This window comes from Prunus mume, linkage group LG5 (assembly GCF_029339155.1).
Source record: "Prunus mume cultivar Tortuosa linkage group LG5, ASM2933915v1, whole genome shotgun sequence".
In the NCBI taxonomy this organism is placed as follows: domain Eukaryota; kingdom Viridiplantae; phylum Streptophyta; class Magnoliopsida; order Rosales; family Rosaceae; genus Prunus; species Prunus mume.
Window position 1 is genome coordinate 9,722,137 of NC_142702.1, and position 22,858 is coordinate 9,744,994.

The 22,858-nt window shown below is 45.6% G+C and overlaps 1 pseudogene; it reads left to right on the plus strand.

The window, feature by feature from the left end:
- Window positions 1-12,141: 12,141 nt before the first annotated feature.
- Window positions 12,142-20,511, plus strand: LOC148916862 (tubulin beta-1 chain-like; annotated as a pseudogene).
- Window positions 20,512-22,858: the final 2,347 nt, after the last annotated feature.

Genomic DNA, 22,858 nt, shown 5'->3' on the forward strand with positions numbered 1-22,858 from the left:
AATTAATAGAGGAAGCGGGATACAGCCAACGTCTAGCCTAACCTAATGAAAAGTGAGAAAAAGTGTAAAGTGGGCAATAAGTATGTATTTAATCTATAAATGCCATTTTTACCCACACATTTTGCAAATGTAACTTATAAATACATATTTATTGCCTACTTAACACTTTTTCTCACTTATCCTTTTCTCTCTAAGCTCTCTCTCTCTCTCTCTCTCTCTCTCTCTCTCTCTCTCTCTCTCTCTCGCAGTTATCTCTTCCTCCCTGTAAACGCGCGTATCCTTCTCGTGTATTGTATACATACTTCTTGCCTACTTAACACTTTTTCTCACTTATCCTTTTCTCTCTAAGAGCTCTCTCTCTCTCTCTCTCTCTCTCTCTCTAGCAGTTCTCTCTTCCTCCCTGTAAACGCGTATCCTTCTCGTGTATTGTATGGCCTGTACTTGGGTTGACGACTAGGCCTGTACTTGGGTTGAGGACTAGGCTTATACCTGATCTCCTAGGTGAAGTGCTTTTTGTCGAAGACTTGCACACTTTGAACAGCTGTCAAAATAGGAGCGAACTCCGATGGTTAAGTCAGAAATAGTTGTAAGGTGGAGAGAATGGATATAGGGTTTTCAAGGTGAGAATGTTTATTACCCATGTCCTAATGTGGGTGCTGGGTATTTATAGGGGGAGAAGGAGGGATAAAGATATTTAAGGGGAGATATTTATCCCTCTCTTCCCTAGTGGGATAGAACCACATTCAATGGCTTCTTCTAATAATCATGTTGCCTAACAAGGGTTGAGTGACAAAGCGACACCTGGGTTCGGATGTGAGGTTCATTAATTCATCCCTCTCCATCACCAGGCTGGATACCCATAATTAAATGGTAGGGTGACACCTGGTTTAGGATGTGAGGTATATTAATTGATCCTTTCCCATCACCATGTTGTCCATTAGATGGAGGGAGTGGCTAATTCGACAGGGGTTCAATTGTACCCTCAGAATATCTGATCGTTTGGTCAGGTTGGTGTAAGTTTAACGCAACGCTCCATGGCCACGTAGTGACTTGTGATAGGCTTGACTCACAGTGATGGTATGAGCCATCAACAGTGGCCCCCCAACTCTCAACTCAAAGAGCTGATCTTGGGTAGGGAGTTTATCTGGATTATGAACTTCGAGTGAGCCGACCCTTTTTTAAATGGCACGACTAACATAAGTCTGGTCGGGTAGCCCCTAATTTCACAGCCAAGGAGGGCTCCTTTGATTTTATTGGCGACAGGTTTTGAATTTGGGGTACGCAGTGGGGGTGATGTGGCAGCAAGCGGTTAGCTAAGCAAGTGACGTATTATCTACTGTTGATGTCGGGGCTGCGAGGAGTTGCATCTGTTCATGTCTTGTCGCTTCGACTGACGACGGCGCTGGTGTGGCTCCACGTGTGACCATCGTAGCCGGGGTAGGTGAGATGTGGACGGTGGGGATGCTCGGGTGAGATGTATAAGAGAAGGGAGCATCCAGCCTTCGCCATTCTCTCGCCATTGCTGCCGTGTGAGAGCTTGAGGGATTTTTCCTAGCAAATTCCTCTGGTGCGCCTCTATTGCAAGGAAGAGCTTTAGTTTTGGTAAGTTTTCTCCTTCTTCTTTGTTCTTTCCTTCCTCTTCCTTATTTTTCCCAGAATCACAACTTTGAATTTTTGGTTTTTGAGTTTCTTGGGATGTTCTGGGTTTGGCGTGTTTTTGTACTTCAATTTTCTTGTTTTGGTATGTTTTGATCCTTAAATTGAGTCCCTTCCCCCTTTGGTTGTGTTTGAAGTGTTGTGGATAGTGATAGAAAATATGCAGATCCAATCAGATATGTTTGATTCGCAAGATACGATGAGCAACGGGTCGACTTTTAGGGATGATAGGGATGATGTGGAGGTGGTGGATCAAATGTATGACGCCACCAACTAGATGGGTGAAGACATGCCCATTGGTCTTGGTGGGAGCTTTGAGTACCATGGTGCAATAAGGAAGGTAAGAGGTGGGGAATGTTAAGCCAATTCTTAACAACTAAAATGAGTTATTAAAAATAGCAACTTTAATTCTCGCAAGTGCACGAACTATTTATAGTATAGCTTATGTAAATACAAGGTCGATCCTACGTAGAATGGTAACTTGGTTCCAAGTTAAATTACTTAGAATGCTAGAAAAACATAAAACAAAGAAACTGACTGACTAGCTAAAGGCAAGGCCGAATTCAACAATGTATCTTGCTACTTTCTCAAGTTCTAGGACAAAATCCTAGCACCACACATGCACTCAAAATGGGGGGTTTTGTTTTCGAAATGAAAAGAAGAAAGTGAAATGAAAGTGCTCGAAAGTAAACACTGGGCAGATTGTGAAACAATAATTGAGAGGTGTTAGAGCCTTGGAATCCATCACTAGTTTTCCTATCCAAGTTATGAATGCATAGAAATTGACTCAAGCTTCATCAACAATAGATTATTGCATACAAGCCTATAGTATCTAGGTGTAGGATGCATGATTCTCCTAGGGTATGTAATCGTGCATGGTATCTACACAACACGTGATCTCTAATATGCAACCTAAGCATGGTATCTACTTAGAATAAAGCATACAAGAGTCATTAAGCTCTATGAGAATATGATAATCACACAAGTCCTAGAACATGGTATCTGTCCTAGTCAACCTATGGTTATTAACCCCTTGAATGATTCTTAGGCCATTCATATGTTGCTTGTGAAAGGAGAGTAGAATTGGTGAATCTAAACTCCTTCCCAACCCGTGCTAGATGCATAAAATCCTAGTTAGCTACTCCAAGAAAACATACATCAAGCACATAATAAACTAGAGATTAACAACTTGATAATGAAAGCAAAGAAATCAATTAACTATAAAATCATCCATAACATTGAATATTCATGACTAGGACTTCATCCTAAGCCCTAACTAAATGGATTAGTTAGACATAACTATGAATAAAGAAAATAAGAAATACATAGATAGAATAAAGAGAAGAGAAGAACTAGCTGGCAGCAATGCAGTTCCCAGGACAGCTCCAAGCTCTCTTATCTTTTTGTGGTGAATCTGAATGTGTGTATGAGAGTAATGGATGAAGTGAATGTGTGTATCTGACTCCCCCTTGAATGAGTGTGCAGCTCTCTATTTATAGAGTGCAATTTCGTCCTCCCCTTTGGCTGGTGAAGCACACCTCTCTTAGCTACTCCCAACTGCCCATACTTGCCAACTGCTCCATCTGCCAAATACATGCTTTGGTATAGTTTCTTTATGGAAAGCTTGACTTTTGTTCATCTTTCTAAGTTCCTGAGCTAATTTGACTCCCATGTGTAGCTGCCCATGTGTGGCACATGACTCTAGGGATGTAACCACATTAAATGTGATGTCAAGCAACATGACATTTCTGTGAACTTGGTTCAGTCATTGACGTGTTGAGGGCTCCAGATTATCCAATTGGGCTGAAATTTGGATATGTTATAATAGACACCCATTGGAACAACTTCTATCAAGGATGTCTCTTTATCCGACCTGTGTAAGTTGCTGAAATGAGGCCTGCAAGATGACCTACGAAACTGAATTGACAAGGAGTGTGGCCCAAATTGGGTTTGTCTTTAAGCTCATATTCCTCTTATCCCAATCTGCCCTTAACAAGCATGGATTACATCAAATGTGATCTCTTGTTGTCTTAACCTACAAAACAAACAAAAAGAGGTAAGTGACTCAAAATAAAGAGAAACTAAGCAAAGTCACTAAGTAAAGAAGGCATGCGAATGTATGAAATTATGAACTTATTACGGAAGCGGAGGGTACTGATCAGAATGGTGAGGATAGTGCCCAGGAAAACCAAGGAGGCGTAATTGCCGTAGCTGGGTCGGGTGGGGAGAGAGTTGAGGGCAGTTCACCTGCCGACCAAGGAGAAAGGGAATATCAGTTGGAAGGGAGGACTATAGGTACGAGGTCCTTAGGCTCGGGTAGGGTGACCGAACCAAACTTAGAGATAGAACATGCAGAAGGAGGATGGTCAGCCGATGAACACCCGAGCACCATGATGCAGCATAAGTTAGATCAGTTGAGGGCGGAGTATGATGCAGCCGATGAATACCCGAGCACCATGATGTAGCCGATGAACACCCGAGCACTATGATGCACCTGAGCACCATAGCAGTGTTAAACTTAGGGCATCGACCGAAGATGATAAGCTAAGCACACCCCCTTAGGATGGGTGACCTTGTGTGCAGACCTACTGAAGTAGGGGGTTCGGCTTCCCTTATCCCCTTTTCTACAAAGCTGGATGAGTAGGCTCAGTGTAGCCCCACATCAGATGAACCCAAATGTGTACAGGACCATGGGAAGTGTCCAGGCATTGTGGCGGTGGGTGCATAGGTCTGAGCTAACCGTAAACCAAATGCTTCATTGTTTCTTGCTGAAGAGGAATTCGTGCCCGGTCGGCTTCTACTACCTTCAGAGTGCGTTGGGGAAGATGATCGAAAGCAATCAATCTTCCTAGAAGACATGGAAGCCACACTGGTTCTATGCATCGGGTGCGTGGGAATTTCCATAAAGGGCTGAGCGGAGGCAGCCGAGGATACAAAGGCACTTTAGAATGCCAAGTCCGATTGATGTGCATGATTATTTATAACGCTGTCCTGCCTATGCCTTCTTCCTCTTATTTGAGTTGGTTGTTTGTTGTTGTTGTTTTTTTTAGGTTGTAGGCAAGTCAGGTCAGTCCTTTGAGTATATGAGCACTTGTTATTTAGCCTGACATGGGTGGCCATCTTTGCAGTTGAATTGGAGCGAGCTGATCTGTCATCGGCCGAGCAAGAGCAAGTTAACTAAGTGCTCGCTCTACCTGGTACCGAGAGAGCTGCGGACATCTTGCTTGCCAGTGAAGGTCTGATTAGCTCAACATGTGAGTTTATTCCTGCTCTATGCCATGTGCTGTCAATGTGGTTAATGCTAACATTCGTAATTGTTTCATGTTTTGTGAAGTGATGAGGCTAAGTTGAAATGATCACAATATGCAAGCTCAGCTGATGAAGATGTCTAAGAAGGGCTGGTCTGGAGGCTCGGCTAGAGGCTCGCAACCACTCGAGTGGGGCGTCTCCCATATGTCGGTTGTTTGGAATCAAGCCACTAGTAAGGTGCGACTCCGCTCGGGAGATCGAATAGGCGAGTGACGGCGATTACCCCGAGACACGGAAAGATGAGAGTTGAAGACGAGCTGAAGAGGGATAGTGGGAAGAGGCAGGTGAGCTCTTCCACTCCAGAGGTTAGTAAAAGGACGAGCGTGGACCTCGTCAGTGGTCCCTTGGAGCCGTAGGTGGACGGAGAATTGGTGATCAGCTTGTACCAAGAGGTGGTTAAATGGATGCTGAAAGTGAATGTGGTCAAGGGGCTGTTCACCGAGGAGATGGGTTATAGTGGCATGACCCTATCTACTCTCGAGGACCAGATGAAGGTAAAGTATTTTGGCGCTTCCTTTTCGTTAATGGTTCTTGGCATTTGTTTGTTTGTTTGTTTGTTTATTTGTTTGTTTGTTTTTTTTTTTTTTTGTTTTTGTTTTTTTTGTTTTTTTTGCATTAGTTCTTCAATGTAGGCCACCATGAAGCTATTCATCTCCGCCCATAACATCGTTGTTCACCCATTTTGATTTAATCCTGTGATGGCAGGGTAAAGTTCCTCATTTGCTTGACAACCATCGGTGGTCAACAAGTCAACTTTCTTTTGTGTATGAGCGTGCCACTGCTAGCAATAAAAAAGCAGACTTCTTAAAAATGGATAACTTGCGCCCCAAGTTACAGATTTCTAAATAAGCGATTGTGAATTTAGGTGAGGAATATCTCTCAAGTAAGTTCTTTTCTTGCCTCAGACTGGTGAGGACTTTCACAATTTTTCACAATACAAAACTGGTAGTTTTGGCCAGAATAAATGATAAGAAAGTGAACTATTTTAGGCAGAACTGCCTTTTACAAAGCTCAGAAAAAGAAAGACCAACTTTGAAAAAGACAAAAGAGGGCTGGACTTTAATTTCTGCCTAGATAGCCGCTTTTGATCCCGACCGATTGGGCATGTCATCTTTGGATTAGACTATCAACACCTTCAATTGTCAAGTTTTAGCTGTAAATCGATACCAACATTCGACTTTGGCAAAGCTTTAATCTATTTCAAGCCCTAGAAGGCTTTTTGAACGAGCGAATTGGAGTCTCTTCAGTCTAGAAGGCGGTGGCTGAATTTGATAATTACTTGAGCCGCAACTGCCTGTAGTACCGCTCGCTTGGATAGTGCTTTTGATCCCGATTGACTGGGTATGTCTGGCTGGATTGGACTATCAACACCTTCAATTGTCAAGTTTTAGCTGTAAATTGATACCAACATTCGAGTTTGGCAGAGTTTTAATCTATTTCAAGCCCTGTAAGACTTTTTGAATGGGCATAATTGGAGCCTCTTCACCGAAAGGGCGTATGGCTGGATTTGATAATTATTGAACTAGAAATGCACTATAGTACCTGTTCTGCTTGATTAGGGCTTTCCATAAATTTGCTGAGGTTTTCATATTTGTAAAAACCCGGACTCTGCTAGATTTGGAAAAACTATTTTTTTAGTAAGAAAAAGATCTGCTGACTTGCTTTTAAGATCAAGTGGTGAGAATTCTTTAGAAGCTGAGCCTAATCTAATTTTTTAGAAGTTTTTCGACCTGCTTGGTGACAAATTACCATTTAATTGGTAATTTGATTTATTTATTTATTTGTGTTTTTTTAAACCTCTGCCACTTTTGCAAAAGACATGGGTCTCTAATGTTGATTGGGCTATTTTCTGGAGTCAAGACCTATTCTTCTGTTTTGTGGGCTTCTTTGTAAACATGGGCTAGTGCGTGGATTTCTTAGGCCCAAATAGTCACTGCTCATCGAGAATTTGACCGAGGCAAGAGAAATGAGCAAGTAGTGACTATGGCGGACCTGAGCAGGACGATTGGTGAGAAAGCGAAGGTCGAGGAGGAGCTGGAGCTTGTGCATGGTCAGATCGAGGCAGAATGAAGAAAACGTTAGGCTGCTTTCGTTAGTGAACAAGCTGGCTAAGGACAAACGTGGCCTAGGTGTAGAGCTAGCTAAGTCGGAAAAGGATTTAGAGGAAGCCAATTAGAAGATTGAGGACTTTACCTCGGAGCTACAGTTCTTCTATGATGATGTAGTGAAGGACTACACTGAATCGGCTGAGTACCAGGAGAAGCTCGCTAGTCATAGGGTCAAGGGGTACTTTGATCTAATCGAGAAGGTTGGAGAGAAGTATCCTTTCCTAAAATGGAGCTTTCTAAGTGACGATGCTGAAGATACCCATGTAGAGCAGGATGGAGGATAGGTCAAATTGCTCAAAATGATGATCTAATGAAACGACCTGACCCAATTTCCACTTTGGAATCCGGGTCGAAACCTGTTTAAAACTGACACCTAGTAATCGTGGGTCGTAAATGACCAAAATACCTTGAAAACAGTAACATAAACCCCGAGCCCCTAACTCGTGGTGCGCTGATAACTATAGGCTGCCACGTAGCCTTCTTGAGGATCAAGCCACACGTAGTTCTTTTCTCTGCTCATAACTCAGAATCGGTTTGTCTCTTGTAAAACTCGCTCTAGGGCTGACATTCCCGGAGTAACCGGGACTCCGTTTTACGATCCATCAAATACTATACGATCCTGGCCAAGTTTAGCTTACCATATCTGAAAATGGTTACGATCCAATGGTTTGAAACTATTGAACCCGAAAATCACACCATATGCGAGATCCGTCGGGGTTCAAATGTTAACCAAATTGAGATCCGCGAATTCCTACGCGCTCGTGACGACCCAAAGATCATTCTAGAACTGAAAGTGGTCTCTACCAATCTGCCGCACGCGCCGCGCGTGGGTGGCTTGATCAATTCTTGGCGGTCGGAAAAACTCCAAACCACGGCCCAAACTCCTAAATTAGGTAAAATACCCTATTTGGAACAACTTTTGTTCTTGGACATACCCCAAAAAGTGGCGGAACTGCCGGAATCTGTGCTCTCAAAACCGACTGAAACCTAACTTAAAAATCAAGCTATCTACGCTTGAAATTTCTGAAATCCTACCTAACCAGCAGCTAGAGCATAAAAATAGCTAGAAAACCATACCTCATTCGTCTGATTTGGTCATTGGACGACAGAGAACGAAAGGTTGGAAGTTCCGTCAAAAACGTCTAGCACCGCTGTTTCATGGCTGTTTCCGCGACTATGGCGGCGGATCGAGGCTGCGAAAGGCTGGGGCTAGAAGAGGGAAGTTTCGTGGTTCATTTGGCACTGGTCTTGCCTGAATCGGAGGTCGGATTTGAGAGAAAACAGCTCCCAAAATCGGCTGGTCGTGCCCGAATCCAGAAATTTCTGGGTTTATATAAACTGAAGTTCGAAATAGTTACGGTTATGCCACTGAACTTCTTTTAATCATAACTCCTTCGTTACAACTCCGATTTGAGCCCACTATGTGTCTACGGACTCATCTCACTGCGCTCTACGCAACTGTATAACTGAAATCCCCAAATTCTTTCCTGGTCAAAAAGTCAACTTTTAAATCATTAAAATATTCTAGGGGTATATTAGTCTTTTATTGGAATAAATTAATAATTAAATATTAATTAAGGACCGGGTTGTTACATCCAAGTACTAGAGAGGCAACTGCACGGGAAGGAGACCCGATTGCCCAGGGAGGAGAGCCGACCATTCAAGGGGCAAAGCCGACCGGAGAGGTAGTAGTGATCATTGCAGACAAAATCAGGGGCAAAGAAGCCTAAGTCTCTTCTTTTACTTTCACCGTTTGTTTTGTAACTCCTGTAAACTATTTTGAACAATGTACCAACCTTTGGTTGGCTCGATGTTGGTGTTGGACGTGCTTAGTATATGTTTTTGTTACATTGGTTTTACTTTGTTTAGATAATTGTTTTATTTACTGTTTAGTAAACATGCATGTGCGTTTTTGTGTAAGTTGAGCCTACTAGAGGCTTTCAAAACAAAACATAACTTGAACAAGACCACACAAGAAATAAAGTATTGACCATAAATAAAAGAGAAACGTAATGCGTAATTCATTAAGTACGAAGTAGAGTTACAACGATTTCAAGCCGAGCACAGACGGGTCGAGTAGCTCAATGCCGTGCGCGTGCTTGAAAGGAAAACATAATAGGCGATAAGTAAACGACAAAAATAGTTTGCGCCTGTGTGAGGCCATATCTTGCTAGCTAAGGATAGTACTTCCTTAGGTGCTCGGCATTCCATGGATGTGGCAATTTCTTGCCATTAATATCGGCGAGTCGATATGTTTCTGGTCGGGCGATGTCAAGGACTCGGTAAGGTCCTTCCTAATTAGCCCCCAGGGTACCATCTATTATGTCCTTGGTTCCAAGTAGTATTTTTCAAAAGACCGGGTCATCGGTCGGAAGTTATGCTCATGAACATGCTAGTCGTAGTACCGAGCTGTCCGTTGTTGATATGTGGCAAGATGAAGGGCATCACAAAGTCGGTGCTCCTCCAAAAAATCCATGTTGAGAGTGAGTTGCTCCGCATTCTGTTCGGGTGTGTAGTGGTCAACCATGTGTGTGGGGATGCCGACCTTAACAGGAATGATTGCTTCATCTCCGAAGGTGGGCGAATAAGGGGTTTCTCCTGTTGAAGTGCACTCGATGCAGCGGCAAGCCCATAAGACTTCTGGTAGGAGTTCTGACCATGCCCCTTTCTTAGCTCCAAGCTTTTTCTTGAGCATCCTTTTGAGGAGTTTGTTAATGGTCTCGACCTAGCCATTCGCCTATGGGTGGGTTGGGGAAGCAAATCGAAGGTTGATTTTTAGGTCGGAACAGAAGTCTCGGAATTTTTTGTAGTCAAACTGCTTTCCATTGTCTTTAATGATGGTGTGTAGGATGCTGAACAGACAAACAACTTTTTTCCAGATGAAGTTCTACACCTTTGCCACTGTGATGGTTGCGGAGGTTCGCCTATTTAGTGAAACAATTCACTGCAACGACAGCATAAATGGTCTATCCCTTCCCTTTGGGTATATGCCCGATCAGGTCCAGCCCCCACTATGCAAATGGCCACGAGTTGGTCATGGTGGTGAGCTGCTCGAGTGGCTGGTGGGGTATGTTTGCAAAGAGTGGCAAGGGCGGTAGGACGTGGCCAGGCGTTTGGCATCGGTATTCATGGTTGGCCAAAAGTATCCTCGTCATACTACCTTGTTTGCCATTGACCAGGCTGTGACATGGTTGCCACATATTCCCTCGGGATTTCTGAAGGGCCTCCAATCCTTTCTCCGGGTGACACACAATAATAGGGCAGGGAGTGGCCCTGCTTGTACAATTTTGGCCTATGATAGTGTAGCGTGTGGCCCCGGCCTAAATTTGCCAAGCCTGGATCTTGTCCTGGGGGAGTGCACCGTTGGTGAGGAATGCCCATATCGAGGTCATCCAAGTTAGTGCCTCGTCTACAACCATGCTAATGCAATCCGCCAGGTCGATGCTTTTTTTGGCTAGATACTCAATGTGGATGTTTTGGGTGAGCTCGGTATCGAGAGCCGAGACGAGGCGAGCTAGTGAGTCAGCTCGAGTATTTTCGATGCATGGAATCTGGATGATGGCATGTGATTGGAAGGAAGAGAGGAATCCCTTGACCTTCTTGTTTGCTAAGAATATGGCAAAGCATGACATGTCATGACACGCCAAGCCTTAAATAGCCTTGCTCGAAAAGCCTCAAATAGCCTCGCTTGCCTTAAATATGGCAAAGCATGTCATGCCATGGCGTGACAAGCCTCACATAGCCTTACTCGACAAACCTGAAATAGCCAAACTAGCCTTTAGTATGGGAAAGAAGGCCATGCCATGGTACGCCAAGCCTCACATAGTCTCGCTCAACAAGCCACAAATAGCCAAGCTTGCGTTGAATATGGAAAGCGTGCCAAGACTCACATAGCCTCGCTCGACAAGCCTCCAATAGCTAAGCTTGCCTTGAATATGGCAAGAATGTCATGCCATTCCACCCCAAGCCTCACGTAGCCTCGCTCGACAAGCCTCAAATAGCCTCGGTTGCCTTGAATATAGCAAATGATGCCACCCATGGCATACCAAGCCTCACATAGCCTTCCTCAACAAGCCTCAAATAGCCTCGATTGCCTTGAATATAGCAAAGTATGCCACCCATGGCATACCAAGCCTCACATAGCCTCCTTCAACAAGCCCCAAGTAGCCTCTCTTGACAAACCCCAAATAGCCTCGCTTGCCTTGAATATGGCAAAGCATGCCACCCATGGCACGCCTTGCATAGCCTCACTCAACAAGCCTCATAGCCTTACTTGCTTTGAAAACGGAAAAGAATGCCATGCCATGGAATGCCAAGCCTCATATAGCCTCGTTTGACAACCCTCAAATACCCTCGCTTGCATCAAATATTGCAAGTCATGTCTTGCATAGCCACTCTGGACAAGCCTCAAATAGTACCGCGTGCCTTGAATATGGTAAACCATCCCATGCCATGTAGCGCCAAGCCTCACATAGCCTTGCTCGACAACTCTCAAACAGCCTCGCTTACCAATAATATGGCCGAGCATGCCATGCCATGACACGCCAAGCCCCACATAGACTCACTTAACAAGCCTTAAATAGCCTCACTTGCCTTGAATATGGCAAAGAAGACCATGCCCTGGCACGCCAAGCCTTACATAGCCTCGCTCGACAAGCCTCACATAGCCTCGTTCTACAAGCCTCAAATAGCCAACCTTGCATTGAATATGGCTAAGCATGCCATGTCATGGCACGCCAAGCCTCACATAGCCTTGCTAAACAAGCCTCAAAATATGGCAAAGCATCCCATGCCATGGCATGCCAAGCGTCGCTCGACAAGCATCATGAAACGACCTGACCCGAAAATCTGCTGAAACCTAACTTAAACAATCGAATGATCTACGCTTGAAATCTCTGAAATCCTACCTAACCAGCAGCTAGAGCATGAAAAATAGCTAGAAAACCATACCTTCCTCGTCTGATTTGGTGGCCGGAGGCTTCCAAACGAGCTCCTAAAAGTTTACTAAAAAACTGTCCACCACCGCCTGTTTCGTGGCTGATTCCGGCGACTGAAAAAGGGGAGTGAGGTGGTTCGTTTGGCACTGGTCTTACTCAATTTGGTGGTCGGAGCTGAGAGAAATCCTCTCCTAAAGTCGGCTGCTCGAACTCTAGAGAGAGGAAAAATCTGGGTTTTTTCATAGCTCCTTCGTTACAACTCCGATTTGAGTCCACTATGTGTCTACGGACTCATCTCGCTGCGCTCTACGCAACGGTATAACTGAAATCCCCAAAATTCCTTCCCGGTCAAAAAGTCAACTTATAAACTAATAAAATATTCTAGGGGTATAGTGGTCTTTTATTGGAATAAATTAATAATTAAATATTAATTAAGGACAGGGTTGTTACACATTAAATACCCTTGCTTGCTATGAATATGGCAAAGCAGCCCACCCATGGCACTCCTTGCATGGCCTCACTTGACAAGCCTCAAATTGCCTCGCTTGATTTGAATATGGCAAAGCACGCCATGTCATGGCACGCCAATTCTCACATAGCCTCCCTTGACAAGCCTCAAATATCCAAGCTTGTGTTGAATATGGCAAAACATGCCATGCATGGCAAGCCAGGCTTCACATACCCTCGCTCGACATGCCTCAAATAGCCTGGCTTGCCTTGAATATGGCAAAGCATGCCATGTCATGGCACACAATTTCCTCATCTCCACTTCTTCGTCGTTGGATTTGCAATACCGAGCTCTAACAGTCCCATAATTGACCCAGAAGATGTGGGATTCCCATAACATGATGTGCGCTGCTGATCCCAAGCATGGTTGGTGCCTCACTACCTCAGCCATGTTCAGATGCAAGATGAGCACTAAAGAGGTGGACGAACAAATGATCAATGTTTAGTACAAGAACTCTTCCTACTTTGTTGAGTGCATACCAAACAATGTGAAATCAAGCGTTTGTGACATTCCGCCAGAGGGCTATCCATGGCATCCACATTCATCGTTAATTTGACCTCCATCCTGTTTGTGCCTAATAAAAGACGATCATGAACTGATTGAAGGGACTTCCCTTCGGCCCTAGCGCCTAGCGTTTCGTCAAGCATTTCGCCATTCTAAGAGCAAAAGAAAAGCTGCAAAGGGCGAATCCTCGGCCTCGCGACCGCAGTTTTGAAGACCGAGGCCAAGGCCGCAAAGACACGGTCCAAAAATCTGTGGTTGAATCGCCACGTGGCCTCGGGCCCCACGCTCCATGCTCGGCCATTAAGGCCGTGTACCAGCGAACCGAGAGGCCGGGCAAGAGGGATGCCAGGCTACCGACTCGAGTAGGGAAAATTGGAGGCCAAGGCCCTTTAGGCGAAACGATTTGGAATACCTCTGCGATATTTTACTGTGACCCGATCGACACCATCTTTGGTCCGACAACCGAAGAAAGGGCCTGGGTAAGCCGGCTGGACGATTACTTAGTGGCCAAGGATACGTTAGCTAAGGCGAGGCAAGCCCTCGAGGAGGAAGTCGAGATCTCGGACCCCCTAAAACCAAAGCGGCCACGATACCCTTGGGATCGCAAGACCTACGGCCGAGGGCCCCGGCGACCTTCTCTTTGGTCACGAGGTCGAGGATGACCCTTGTTAGGAATCTCCGATGACGACTACGATGAGATCCTCGAATGATTGAGGAAAGAACCCTCGCCAGTGGCGGCTGCGAGGTCAACAAAGAGGTCGCTAAGGAAACCAAATAAAGCCAACAGAGGTCGGCATGAACATGGTTTTGGTGCTACCGTCCGAAGTTTTCGCCCCAAGAGGCCGGACCAACACCTGGATAATGACGTGGCCGAGGAACGAGCTTGATCAGAGGCCAAAGACAAAGGAAGAATTGTTGGCCGTGGCCTTTAACGAGGTAATACCCAAAGACGAGCCGAACAAATACCGACATCTCAAATCGTTATACATCTCGGCTCATGTGGAGGGAGTGCCCGTCCAAGGTCTTTGTTGACTGTGGGGCGACGGTCAACATCATTCCCAATTCCCCGATGAAGAAGCTGGATAAGTCAAAGGAAGATCTCATCCCCAGCGACGTGGTCATGAGCAGCTTTGTTGGCGATAAATCTAAGACTATCGGGGTATTGCCGTTAAAAATCACCGTGGCCGACCAGACGAGAGTCACGGTCTTCTACGTGGTCGAATCCAGCATGGACTACAATATACTACTTGGTCGTGACTAGATCCATCAGTTTGGATGTATACCGTCCTCCCTCTTCCAATCTGTTCTTCTGGGATGGCCGAGGGTGTCCATACACCGGCCGACAAGAAGCCCTTTGAAACCAACGCCGTATAAGCACGGATTTACGACGACGATGTTGGATAGGTTGTCCTCACCAGCCACGATGAAAGCGGCCGGCCAACTAGGACAACGGCCTAGAAAGTGCTGGAGTTGGGCACCGAGAATATTCGGCGTGATTCGGCGCGAAGTGTTGATCGACCTCACCGACTGTAGATGATGACAAAGCCACTAGAGAGGAGGGAGCAGCGGCCGTGACCGACCTCCGGAAAGATCTGCTGGAACATTGGGCGTAAGAATCCTTACGGCCAAACTCGCCGATCAACCTAATCGAATTCCTCCACGAGTCGGATGAAGCGGACACTTTGGCCTTTGACGACTTGGGAACGGCGCCGAGGTCCAGGACTCGTTATTAGAAATAAATATGGGAACCGAGCCCAAACCAAGACCTCTTTTTGTAAGCCAGTTTTTAAACCCTGAATTAGCCGCCGAGATCATCCGCCTGCTTCATGAATATAAGGATTGTTTTGCTTGGGATTATCATGAAATGCCTGGATTACCAAGAAGTTTGGTCGAGCACGAACTAAAAATTAGGGAGGGGTTTAAGCCTTTCCAACAGCCGCCGAGGCGATTCTCGACCGAACAGCTTAAGGTTAAAGAGGAAATTGAACGGCTCCTTGAAGCCGGCTTCATCCGCACGACTCGGTACGTTGAGTGGCTGGCCAACATTATACCGGTGTTGAAAAAGACTGGGGCTTTGAGGGTCTGCACCGACTACAAAAATCTAAACCTCGCGACCCCCAAGGACGAGTATCCCATGCCCGTGTCCGACCTCCGGTGGACGGAGCCGCGAAGCACGAGCTCTTATCTTTCATGGACAGCCACGCTGGCTACAACCAAATCTTCATAGCCGAGGAAGATGTTCACAAGACGGCGTTCAGATGTCCAGGCGTAATCGGGACTTATGAATGGGTAGTCATGCCATTCGACCTAAAGAACCCCGACGCAACATACCAATGAGCTATGAACCTTATTTTTCACGACCTAATTGGCCGAACGGTCAAAGTCTACATCCACGACGTTGTTGTAAAGTCCCTATCCAAGGCCGACCATGTGGGACATCTCCGACAGGCTTTCAATCGCATGCGGGCACACGGCCTAAAGATGAACCCTAAGAAATGTGCTTTCGGCGTCACCGCCGGAACTTTCTCGGCTTCTTGGTCCACCAACGGGGGATCAAGGTAGATAGGAGTAAAGCCACGGCCATCATGACGGCACCCCCGCCAAGGACCAAAAAGGAACTCCAGTCTTTCCTCGGTAAAGTCAACTTTTTAAGGCGGTTCATATCCAATTTGGCGGGAAAGATTCGGCTGTTGACTCATTTGCTCAAACTGAAAGACACGGAGCGGTTCGTGTGGAGGGCAGAACATCAAGCGGCCCTCGACGACATCAAGCGTATTTATCTTAACCACGGTCCTTATGCCGCCGAAGAGAGGGAAACCCTTAAGGCTTTACATTTCGGCTTCAGAGGGCTCTATCGCTTGTCTGCGGCCCAGAACAACGAATCTGAGTGAGAGCAAGTAGTGCATTATCTAAGCCGCACCCTCAACATGGCCGAGCTCAACTATTCTCCAATCGAGAAATTATGCTTGGCGCTTTATTTCGCGGCCACTAAGTTGCGCCATTATATGCTTTCTTCGGTCGTCCAGATCATCTCCAAGACCGACCTCATCAAATACATGCTTACTCGGCCAATCATACGCGGCCAGATCGGAAATGGACGATGGCATTGTCCGATTCACCTTCCAATATGTGGCTCGAAGTCGGTCAAAGGCCAGGCATTGGCCGATTTCTTGGCACATCACCCGGTTTAGGGGCGAGAGGGGAGTTGGAGGTTGAGATCGGCATGACCCACATGGAGAAAAACTACTGGACCATGTACTTCGGTGGCTCCAGTACCAAGACCAGTCGGGGCCGGGTCGTGATTGAATCCCGAGGACAAAGGTGGCAATTTACGTTCCAGCTTGATTTCAAATGCACCAATAATCAGGCAGAATATGAAGCACTCATCATCGGTCTTGAAATTCTAAAAGGAATGAAGGCGACCCGTGTCCTGGTCTACGGTGATTCTCAGCTAGTAATTAACCAACTGGCCGGGAATATCGATGCACGAGCGAAAATTTAGCCTTGTACTATGTAACGGCCCTCAATACGGCCGAAATTTTTAGGATCTCCTTCGTTTACGTACCACGCGCCAAAAACCATGAGGCTAATGAGATGGCCTAGGTAGCGTCGGGCGTGAACATTCGGACAACGACCGCGACCGCGTAATAAGAATCGACCGCACCGCCGGCTTTGGCGGCGGGGAATGACGGCGCAGTGTCATCGGCCGAGATTACTTACGAGGTCGAGGCAGCCAAATGGCACTACCCCATAGTGAAGTATCTGCACAAGCCCTCCGGCAACCACGAAAGGACTACTCGCTTCCGAGCTCGATGTTATTTAATTTATCGAGCAGGCTGCCGAAAAGGGTCGTCAGCTTTGTTGCTCCTATGCCCCAACGCTGAAGATGTCAAGGTTATCATGGCGAATCCCACAAAGGGATTTGCGGCGCTCACCATCCGGCGTTAAGATGAGGTGGTTGGTCGGGAGGCACGGCTATTATTGGCCGACCATTTTAAAAAACTGCATAGAATATGCGAAGGGGTGCATCAAGTGTCAAATCTACGGCCCCATACAAAGGGTACCGCCGACGCCCTTCACCCAGATTACTAAGCCTTGGCTGTTGAGGATGGGCTGTGGATATCATCGGCAAAATCTACCCGCCCAACCACACACTGGTTAATCGACTATTTCACTAAATGGGTCTGGCGAAGTCCTATCGGTCCATTTCTAGTACACAGGTGGTCAAATTCTTTGAAAATCACATCGTCCACAGATTCGGTATACCCGAAACCATCACGGCCGATAACGGCCCAGTATTCGCATCAACCGAGACTCGAGAATACGCCGAAAGGATGGGGATCAAATTGGTCTACTCAACGCTCTACTACCCATAGGCTAACGACAGGCCGAGGCAAGCAACAAGGTAATGAAGGGTATTCTCGAGAAGATGATTGAGGAAAAACCTAGGGCATGGCACGACTTACTCCCTGAGGCCCTCTGGGCTTACCGAGTCTCGAAACGATCAGCTACTGGCACATCCCCTTATGCCTTAACCTACGGTCATGACGCCATCGTTCCAATGGAGCTAAAGGTTCGGTCTCTCCGGGTGACCAAACAACTTGGGCAGGAAGAGAAGGACTATGCGTAGGCCATGGCTCAAGAGTCAAAAGATTTGGAGCAATCCAGGCTCGACGCCTATAACCTAATGCAGGCACAAAAGGAGATCGCGGCGAGATCCTACAACAAGAAGGTGAAGCAAAGGACTTTCGCAGAAGGAGACTTGGTATGGCGTGCCGTACTTCCCATTGGAACTAAGAACCCTCGGTTCGGCAAATTCTCACCCAATTGGGAAGGACCGTTTATTGTCGATCGAATCCTTGGCCGAGGCGCATTTCAGTTAAGAGATAGGGATGGGGAGCAGCACAACTTGCCAATAAACGGCCAATATTTGAAGAAATATGCCCCGTCGTTATGGGAGACGGCCAAGAATAGGTTATAAGGTTTTGCAATCGGCAAAGATAAAACCATACATGCGGAAAGGAGTTATACTTCGTTTATATTAAAAGAAAGGAGGCACGGTTACAAAAGGATGGCCGGTCATGGCCGAATGGAACATATAAGCATACATGTCCAAAAGGTAGAATACATCCTAGATCTATGAATGGCTGCGTCTTGATCCCCTTACTCGAACAGGTAGATGATTCTCCCTAGACGCGCTCCATCGCCCACGGTTTCACTAGCCGGGACCGAAGGCGGGCCGTCACTCTAGACATGGCGGGCCGTCACTCGGGACACGAGTGTAGCCGGCTAAAATTAGGGCCGTCATTCCAGCCATGGGTGCAGGCGTCACTCGACATGGGTAAGACCGGATCGCACGGGCCGTCGCTCGACATGGCCAGGGCCGTCATTCTGACACAATCGTGGCTGGGTGAAACCAGGGCCGTCACCCCGGTCCATGGGTGCAACCAAGGTGCTAGGCCAAGCGGACATGGCCAAATTGGAATCGTCATACCAGGCCCTTCCATCTTCATCGATCGCATTGCGGTCCCTTCGCGGCCACATACGAAGAGAGGTCATTCTCCCCGGGCGGGAAGGAATCTCAGCCACACCATGGCTTTGGCCCACGTCGACGCGTTCCAGAATGAAGGATAGTTGTTAGACAGCGGAGGGAGAAAACCATCTGGATCAGGCCACGACGCAAGGGTCCGTAGGTATGGCTCGGCCTTGGTTACGGAGAAGCTACAAGGGGGAGACCACTGGAGTAGGTTGGAATGAAGGAGAATGAGTGAAGAGAAATGAAGAAGGCTAGGCTTTTATATTGACACGAGTATGAAACGAAAGGGCATGGCTCTCTCGAGAGACGGAGCGGTCTAACTGCACGTTTGCACGCGATGGCGTGGCAAAAGCTTAGAAACCGTCGTTCCATTTAACGAGACAAACGGCGGTTTGCTCAATGAGGGCCTGGGACACGTGCTTGCGCATTTAATGCACCGATTGACCTACGCATTTAAAGCACCAATTGTCAATCACTTCCAGGGGAATGCAAAGGGTCCATCCCTTGGAATCCTTTTGGCCTCTGCCTAGGCCGCGACCGAAGAATCCAGGGATGTGAGGGCAATGTTTGTGCCTAATAAAACACGGTCATGAACTGATTGAAGGGACTTCCCTTCAGCCCTGGCGCCTAGCGTTTCGTCAAGCATTTCGCCCTCCTAAGAGCAAAAGAAAAGCTGAAATGGGAGAATTCCCTCGGCCTCGCGACCGCAGTTTTGAAAACCGAGGCCGAAGGCCGCAAAAGACACGGTCCGAAAAAGCTGTGGTTGAATCGCCACGTGGCCTCAGGGCCCCACACTCCATTTAATGAAGTAATGCCTCTGACTTCACAGCAAAACTCATTAGTCACAAGAAGCATTCAATGCACGAAGAGAATGGCTGAAGTCAGGATTTGGTGATGGGAATCGGGTGGTTAGGCACAGACATTCTCACAAGTAATCTTACGACTTAGGTCGATCACAACCACCAGTCCAGGGCATTAAATGCGTTCCCACGGCCAAGGAGGCAGAACCCACGATCAAGGCGGTGGCCGAGATTTGCCGAGATCTATGGGGGTCACACCACCATGCTTCTCAACCCCAGACCACCATACTTCACGATCCCAAATGCCGATTTGACTACCCACTTGCCCCTGTCAGGCTCCACCGCGCAGGCTTATCACTCGAATGTCGCTCCAGGACTCCTATAAATACTAAGCTCAGGACTACGTTCAAGGGGTTCAAACACCAAAACCAAAAGTCTCCCACAGAGCAAATTATATTTTCCTGTAATGCACTTTCAATACATTTATTTGCTTTCTTAGGAGTCGTGGTAGATTGTAAGGAAAATCCATCCATCAATATATCATACGACCCTTGATTTTCAAGGCGCCGGAGCACCATCTATGTTATCACCTCACTCACCCCATATATCATACGACCGTCGCTCGAGCAACGCGCCGGAGCACCACCTAAAACTCGCCACCAACACCACCACTAAACAGCCTTGTAGCTCAAGCCGTGAACCTGACGGCCGAGATTCGTTCCTCACTCGGCCACAATCGTTTGATTAGGAGTCGAATGCAAGACAGGCGTAACACTTAAACCATCTTCTACCCGAACCTCATCATCATCTCGATGCACAGTAGACCGTACGCCCGCGCACAACCGCACCGCATCCAAAAAGGACGTCACGTGTTAACGCGCATCTCCTCGACCCGGAGCACTAGGCCGCCAGATTTGCGACGGACCAACACATCCAAGAAATGTTTAGGTGTGTGAGAGAATAATTTACTGCCAAGTTCAGGAGGAAGGCCATCTTGCACTAATATACTAGCAAAGGAATGGACGAAATGGAATTCACTGAAGTAGAGAGCAACATGAATGATCTCGTCTCTAAGTATCAGCAATACCAGGATGCGACCATCGACGAGGAAAGTGAATCCAAGGACGGGGAAGAAGTGATAAAAGATATGTGAATGTAGAGGTAAAACCTACAGTAGAGTGTGGATATGCGGATGAGAGATCTTTGTGTGTCACTTTGTGTATTGAGGGAAGATAATGAGTCTTAAAACCTCACTCGTCTTTGTCTAAGTTCAAGTTTAGATATTATTGGTGGGGGAAAAGTTGATGATGCCGCGTAGATATTATTTAAAGGTTGAGTGATTGTTTGCATATAGTCATGTGACATTTCCATGCCTGTTTGTTCCGTTGTGGATTGGTCAATTGATTTGTGTTCAATTTTTTGTCTATCTATCTAGTAAATCAATCTTCTTTGCTATTAATTATCTCAGTTGATCTTGCATGCTGTTTATACCAAAATGAACAGCCAATAAGCATCGGACACGTGGACCAAATTGTAGCTATGGAAGCCTTCGGCACCTAGCTACAGTTCCGTTCCTATCGACCGCACGATTAGGGCAACTCCACCCTCAGGGGCATGTGGCAGTCCCACAATTGGAGTCCATACTCCCACATCGAAATTCTAAACAACTTGCACACCTCCCAAGGCCTATAAAAGGGGATAACTATCCCAACTAGGAGGTAATCAACTAGAACTTATGGCATACTGCCTATTGATCTGTAATTCAATCTTAATCCGTACTTACTTAAGCATCGGAGAGCCTTCGGCCGGTACCACACCGGTGCCCTAGGTCTTACCGAGCATTTGTTATCTTGCAGATCGAACGCCCTACCGAGACACATAGCATACCGAAGGCTCAAAATCACTAAGTTGCGCGGGAAAGTGCCGAACCATTTTTCTGCGTTAACACATGCGTATATTATTAATTTGTTCTTGGGCACAACTATATTATTACGCATTAGTTATTAATTTGTTTTGGGCTAAAATTGGTCATGCTTGGTTAATTATATATGTTAACAGTTAGTTTAATTCATAATATAGCTACATCAAAAGATATTTTCAAATTTGAACTTGCTTCCAAAAAAATATAATAAAATTGATGCTATGGATATTGAAACGAAATGTGAAATTTTGGATCTCGTTTATTTATATGAAGTAAGTTTTATGCCATGTTGATAACTTAAATTGAAGAGTTTTTTTTTTATTTTTTTTTAATGAACTAAATATCTCTTCTAATAACCCCTAATATATCATCAATCAAGAAGGAGCTAATCCAGATAGGCGCAGAGGCGAAATAGCACACTCCCAAATCCATATTATTGCTCCAATTCGCAAGGCAATCGGCTACACAGTTTTTCTCCCGATAAATATGATGCAGCTCACAAGATGAACTTGACTCATTAGCTGCTGACAGCTAGAGATCAAACTAGCAGCGAGTGGAAAAGGATTATCTCATGCATATTGAACAATTGCACAGCAACAATCGAATCCCTGTCAATAATAAGATGAGAGAGACCTTGTCCACGAGAATTTATCAAAAATAGCCAAAATTTGATTCTTAATTTCAAAAATGTCAGTTTTTATAAAAAATTTCAAATATAGCAGAAAACTAATCTAAATAGACACAGATGCCATCAAATTTAAAACTCACATAAACCTGTAAAAAAAACCTTGCTAAATAAAACTTTGGAATATTTCCTTCAAACACTTTTCCAATCACCCTCTCTATTTCTTTTTCATTTATTTTTTCTTTCTTCTTCCGTTTGTCTCCAGCATCACTCCCTCTCTTTTTCTTTCTTCTTCTCTCCATCTCTCTTTCCCTTTTCTTCTTCTTCCGTCTGCATGTCTATTTTCTTCTTCTTCTCTCCTATTTGTCTCCAAATAAAATGTATGTATTTATTTGGCAAAAAAAGAGAGTATTTAGAACCAAAAATTTAGAAAATGATTGAATCAATGCACAAGTATAATTTCCTCCTCTCACTAAAAAATGAAACAAAAAATTACAAAACTTAATGGATACCAAATAAAGCTTAGACACATCCAAGTTAGTCGAAGGTCCATATTGATGAACTAATAACATCAACATGTGATTACATCTTCTGCTACACATATGTCAGAATCATCATATTACCAGACTCAATAATTTTCCAAGCCTATCTGCACTAACCTTTGATGTAGGCTCAAAGTGAATTGACGATATTAAATCATAGCACTTTGGATAGCGCTCAAGAGTTAAGTCAGCAAAACCAGAATTGAAATTTTATAAATATAGATGAAGAATAAACAAAGAAACGAAGAAGAAATTGAACGAAGAACCAAGGAAGAACTGACTCACCGTTTGACTATGGCAGCAATACGTTGGCAAATGAACCCTACATACAAAGATTCCCAATCTAATAGGGTTTTCTTTTTTAGGTTTATGTGGGTTTTAAATTTGAGGGTATTTGTGTCTATTTAAGTGA